The 6,520-nt window shown below is 32.3% G+C and overlaps 1 long non-coding RNA gene across 1 annotated transcript; it reads left to right on the top strand.

The window, feature by feature from the left end:
- Window positions 1-5,447: 5,447 nt before the first annotated feature.
- LOC142241887 (uncharacterized) lies at window positions 5,448-6,060 on the top strand. Its single transcript, XR_012723854.1, has 3 exons — window positions 5,448-5,540; window positions 5,683-5,802; window positions 5,876-6,060. It is a non-coding gene; the product is annotated as an uncharacterized LOC142241887 (long non-coding RNA).
- Window positions 6,061-6,520: the final 460 nt, after the last annotated feature.

Below are 6,520 nucleotides of genomic sequence, written 5' to 3'. Positions count from 1 at the left end.
CGGAGTCGGAGTCGTAAAAATTTTGCTCGACTCCGACTCCGGCTAAACCAAATTTTTTAAAACACTTCACATTTTTGTAACTAAAAAAGTTTTTACGCAAATTAGTTTCCAATACGTTATGCATTCGATCAATGTACACCATGATTGGAAATGTAAATCAACTTCCAATTACGGCTATCATTTTATGTTTCCAAGAATGTTAAACTAGCAAATGGGCTGGATCGATTCATTTTAATCCCCATATCAATTTATTTGAAATAATTCGAATTTATTGTTTTTAATTTTATTTTAAGGCTATATGACAGAAAAAATTGTCAAAGCTGTTTTTATAGAAAATTTTGTCACTATTGTATTTATATGGAATGTTCTGTCAAAATTTAATTTCTATAAAAAAATTATTCGAAATATTATTACTATAGAAATATTTTTTTCTATAGAAAATTAAGTCAACATTTATTTCTATAGAAAATAAAAAATAAAACAAGTATATACAGCAGTATGTTCGTCCGGGCCAAATCATAAATACCCACCACCATGAATCAAATATACTAATTTCCTTAGAAAATTTCATGGGGGTTTGATGACAGATCAGTTTAACCAGTTCGCATCCCAAAAATAAATGCAAAGATTTTACCTATCAGATTCCGGATTTATAAGAACTATTTTTGTTTGAGTTTTAAAGGAATCATAAACATATCCTGTAAATGTGCAAGAAAATTAAGAAACAAGTATATACAGTAAGTTCGGCCGGGCCGAATCTTAAATACCCACCACCATGAACCAAATATTAGGGGTTCCTTTGAAATTTCAGGAAGGCTTGCGGACTTGAGGACACTTCCCGAAGATAAATTTAAAGATTTCACCTATGAGGACTATATCAGATTCTGGATTTATAAGAACCCTTTTTGTTTGAGTTTTAGAGGAATCATTAACATCTCTTGTAAGTGTGCAAGAAAATTATAAAATAACCTTTTGATTTGAAATCTTAAATCTGTAGAAGTAAAATCTGGAAATTTTACATTGAGTTTCAAGCAATTTTCATGATAAGTGCGCTTTCTACACCCTCAAGAAGTGAAGTCGGTCTATATGTAGCATTACTATATATGGCATTACCAAATGGACCGATAAAAACTTAATCCGATACACGTTTTTGTGAGCCTAAAATACCAGAATATTTACAATTTAAGGCATATCAGATAAAAACTACGGTTTCTAGAAACCCAAGGAGTTAAATCGGGAGATCGTTCTTATGGGGGCTATACTAAAATATGGACCGATACTCACCGTTTTCGGCATACCTCTTTATGACCCGAAAATACCTCTAGATTTCCACTTTCAGGCAAATAGGATAAAAACTTCGGATTCTAGAAGCCCAAGAAGTAAAATCGGAAAATCGGTCTATATGGAGGCTATACGAAAATATGGACCGATACTCACCATTTTCGGCACACCCCTTTATGGTCCTAAAATACCTCCAGATTTCCAATTTCAGACAAATGTGACAAAAACTACGGTTTCTATAAGCCCAAGACCCCAAATCGGGAGGCCGGTTTATATGGGGACTATATCAAAACTTGGACCGATATAGCCCATCTTCGAACTTGACCTGCCTGCAAACAAAAAACTAATCTGTGCCAAATTTCGGGACGATAGCGCCATTATTGAAGGCTGTAGCGTGATTACAACAGACAGACAGACAGACGGACAGACGGACAGACGGACATCGTTATATCGTCTTAGAATTTCTCCCTGATCAAGAATATATATACTTTATATAGTCGGAAATCGATATTTCGATGCGTTACAAACGGAATGACATACTTATTATACCCCGTCACCATTCTATGGTGGTGGGTATAAAAATACCTTGATTTGAAATCTAAAATCTATAGTACACCAACAATTTGTCAAAATTTTATTTATATAGCAAATTTTCTCAAATTTTTTTCTTACTGATACTCACTGCTAAGTCGAAAACTGCTAAAAGTGACTCAAATTTTGCTATATAAAAAATTATGAATGTTTCCCAAATATTGCACGAGATTTTGTAGAAGTCGGCCCGCCCGACTTTTGACTTTCTTTGCATTTTTATTTTTTGCTATAATTGTTTTACGTCCCATAACGTTAGATTTAAATTTTAGGTACAGTGATTTTCTATAAGTATATACAATTTTGTGTAAATCGATTCAGATTCAAATTCATGCATATGGGAATATAACCCTTTATAATAATTTTCGTCCACAAATACATATACTGTCGGTATCTTCTCATATTATGATGGGTATTTATATCATTATTTTATTTATTAAACATTGCCCTAAATTTGAAATAAAGAGTTTAATTGGTATAAATGCGAAATTAAGACCTTTCTTGCACGCATAAATAAATACGATACTTTATATCGATCCATATATATACCCCCTCAATAGAACTACAAATTAGTGGTACTAAAATGAGATTTAGTTGTATTACCCGGAGTCGACTCCGGAGTCGGAGTCGAGCTAATGAAAAATGCTGGAGTCGGAGTCGAGCAAAATTGGCTCGACTCCACAGCCCTGGTTAGAACACAGTGTTAGTAGAAAAAATATGGGAAACCTTTAAATATGTGACAACTTCGCAAAAGTGTATTTATGATTTAACGGTCGATAGATGAGTATTAGAAGTTTAGGAAAATTGGAGTCATTTTTACAAGCAAGGAAAATGTTGGTATTGTGATCATTTTTGTCGAAATCAGAAAAACATATATGGAAGCTATATCTAAATCTGAACCGATTTCAACCAAATTTGGCACGCATAGCTACAATGCTAATTTTACCCCCTGTGCAAAAATTCAACTAAATTGGAGTAAAAAATTTTCCTCTATGGTCATATGGCTGTAAATCGGACGAATGATATATATGGGAGCTATATCTAAATCTGAACCGATTTCAATAAAATTTGGCACACTTGACTTTACTACTAATTGTACTTCTAGTGCAAAATTTCAATCAAATTGGGGTAAAACTCTGGCTTTTGGGCCCATATAAGTACATATCGGGCGAAAGATATATATGGCAGCTATATCTAAATCTGAACCGTTTTTTTTTTCAAAATCAATAGCGATTGTCTTTGTCCCAAAAAACGACCCCAAGCCAAATTTGAGGACGATTGCGTTTGAACTGCGACCTGTACTTTGCACACAAAAATACATGAACAGACAGACAGACGGACGGGCACCGTTAAATCGACTCAGAATTTAATTCTAAGCCGATCGGTATACTAAAAGATGGGTCTATGACAACTATTTCTTGGCGTTACATACAAATGCACAAACTTATTGTACCCTGTACCACAGTAGTGGTGAAGGGTATAAAAATAAAAAAAAATTCTCAAGTTTTCTTGAAATTTTCAAAGTTATGAAATTATTTGGGTATTTGGACGGGGAGACAACCTCCTTGCTTCACAATTGAAGGAAAGTTTCAAGATTTTCTTGGAATTTTCAAATTTTATTTCTATAGAAAATTTTGTCAAAATTTTATTTCTATAGAAAATGTTGTCCAAATTTTATTTCTATAAAACAAATTTGTCAAAATTTTATCTCAATAAAAAATGTTGTCAAAATTTTATTTCTATAGAAAATTTTGTCAAAATTTTATTAAATATATGTATTTTATTGTTTGTCGTTATTGTATCGGGGAAAGTGAGGTCCCTTTAAGACAATAGTTTTCAAACAAATCGGTTTACTCGATAATCCGATTTGTTTGAACGAATTCAAATCTTTTCGAATTTGTTCCTGCTTCCGAAGGCGCAGCGAAGCGAAGCAATAGAAACTTCCTATATATAATTAGAATATCTCTTAATTGAAGAGTTATATTTCCCAATATCTAGCAACACATCAAGGATTCTACCAAACAGTAAAACATCCAACAGTAGAATTCTACTAACTTTGACAACCGTGTGCGCCAGCTCAATCTGGTGGGTTGTGTTTCACCACGATCTAAAATATCTATACTTTATGGGCTGTGAGACCACAATTTTGTTGTGTTAATCCATCCATCCTATGGTAATGATCGAAGGTACTCTAGAAAAGTGAGACAACGAAAAATTTAACTGTTAGTTCCATATATTAAAAAAATATTTAATAGTATACTCCCACATTGAGGCAAATTGGTCTAATATTGAGGCTTTTCAATATTCTGTGAATAAAGGAAAATGTAATTCTTGAATATCGAATATGAAAAAATTAGATTAGTTGACAACATTTGCCTCTTGTGTCAAACAAAAATGAAATTCGAGAGAGGCAGCAGAGACTCAAAGCTGATAAACAAACAAAAGCGGCAAGACATTTTAGATAAAAAATGAAGCAAACGGCATGATTTTAGATAATTTAAATTTATCTCAGCTCCTCAATGCCCCCTGTTATGAAAGTTCTGAAAACCAACTTCGCCATCTTATTATCTAATTTATCTATGATTTGTATTACCACCACACCGAAAGAAAAAGCGTTCGTCACATTGACGATTGAGTTTCATCAATGCGTTTTCGTCTATGCGATGAAAAGTTTCGTCCATGGGAGTATTTCGGTAGTCCACGTGACGAAATCAATCATCAAAGACAATTTTTGTTCTTTTCATAGTTCGTCACATTGATGATCTAGTTTCGTCTATGAGACGAAATTATTTTCTTCCCGATTCAGCGAAAGTTAACCAAAATTAACATTTGATTTAAATTAATTTCGTTTATATGAAGTCCCAATATATGAATTATACATATTAATAGAAGTTGGACAAAAGTTTTAAGTGTTTTATTTTCATGATGTATCAAGGATGCTGGTTTTCGTCAATGCGATGAAAGAATCTTCAAATTGATGAAACACACTTTTCTCTGAAATGTGTATCAAAAAATCTCAATGCTAACTAAAACATAAAACGATATACGGTGTATATAGTATATAGATGTTTGTAATTTACATTTTTCCATTAGTACTAAAGTGAACCACCTAAAAGTCGAATCACTAGTCAATGTGACGAAACAGTGTTCAATGTGATGATAAAATTCATACGTTCTGTAGATGTGTGTTTATTTCTCTACCTAAAAAAACACACACACAACCAAATGCGCCTGCTACGTTTTGTTTTTAAAATAACTGTACAGAGCTTTTATTAATGAGAGCTAAGTTATTTTTGTTGGGTATTTCATGCTCTCTCCACATTTAACTTAACTCAAACGAGTATTTGAGCAAACATTTGTTCACATGTTTGTTTTTAAATTGGCTTCCAAGACATATGAGAACAATAAAAGTCGTCAAATTGACGAAAATAGTAATCAAATAGACGAAAAGTTTCATCTACTCCGTTGACATGTATTCCAATACTAATGCAATAACACATCCATACGTAGTTGTGTGGTAGAAATATTGTTTTTTTTGTTCTGTGCGGTAAGAACATTTCAAATGGTTCCTATCAGTTGTTGAGTTTAGTCCAAAGTGTAAAGGTGGTCGCGCGTGCCGAAAATAAAGGGCTAATGCTTAAAGATGTGAAAGTGAAAAGAAAAACAAAAATGTGAGTAAAAATAAAAAAACATGAAGTGTTATATATGGAAAAAAAATTTAACCAAAATGACGAGTTTTTTTATTTTTTGGTCAATTTATTTTTTTTTACATTTATATGTTATATGTTTATGGAAGTATTTCTAAATTTACAGATAAATGCCGCAACATTTTCGTTCTGTGAAAACCGAATACGGATAAAGAAATTAAAGAATAAAGATGAATTGGATGAGCAAACAATTCAAAACGAAAAGGAACAGTTGGGCGCAAAAAGGGTGAGTTAAATTTTGTTCTAAAAAGATCAAATATATTTTAAAATTCTTTTTTATATTTTTTTTTACTCCACAGGATGAACCCATAAAACTTTCCATCCTTGGTGATCTAAACACTAATTAAGGTAACAGAATGTTTGTGTGTCTAGATGGTCAATTTATCAAAATCAACAGCTTTGGTAGATGTGTATGAACAATTTTGTATACGTTTTTACTTCGTTAGTTGTACATATTTCAAATAAATGAAATTTAAATTTAATTAAGATAAAAGACAATATGGTTCTTTATTAAAAGTGTCGTTGAAAATATTTCTAATAATCAATTTATCAATTTGATGTTTACATCGTATTGATGAATCGATTAAATTAAATTGATGAATCTATTACATCATATTGATGAATGGATTACGTCAAATTTAGGGAAAGAGTTCATCGCTATGACGATGGCGTTTGTAGCGATGACGAACGAGAATCGTACTTTTGAAGAAATGCATCATCGCATGGATGAAAGAGAATAATCGCAGATACGAAAAATATCATCACATAGATAAAATACATTCATCATCTGGACGTAACATAGTTGTATATGGGATGTAAATAAGTTCATCACAGGGATGAATTCAATTCATCGCTATGACGAAAAAATCGTCAATGGGATGAAATGTTACGTTAGCTCATTTTTGACGAAAAATTCGTCACCGTGATGTAAAGATTCATCCTCA

The sequence above is a fragment of the Haematobia irritans genome, chromosome 5 (genome assembly GCF_050003625.1).
Source record: "Haematobia irritans isolate KBUSLIRL chromosome 5, ASM5000362v1, whole genome shotgun sequence".
Taxonomy (NCBI): Eukaryota; Metazoa; Arthropoda; class Insecta; order Diptera; family Muscidae; genus Haematobia; species Haematobia irritans.
The sequence above is the reverse complement of the archived record's forward strand: the minus strand, read 5'-3'. Positions and strand labels throughout refer to the sequence as shown.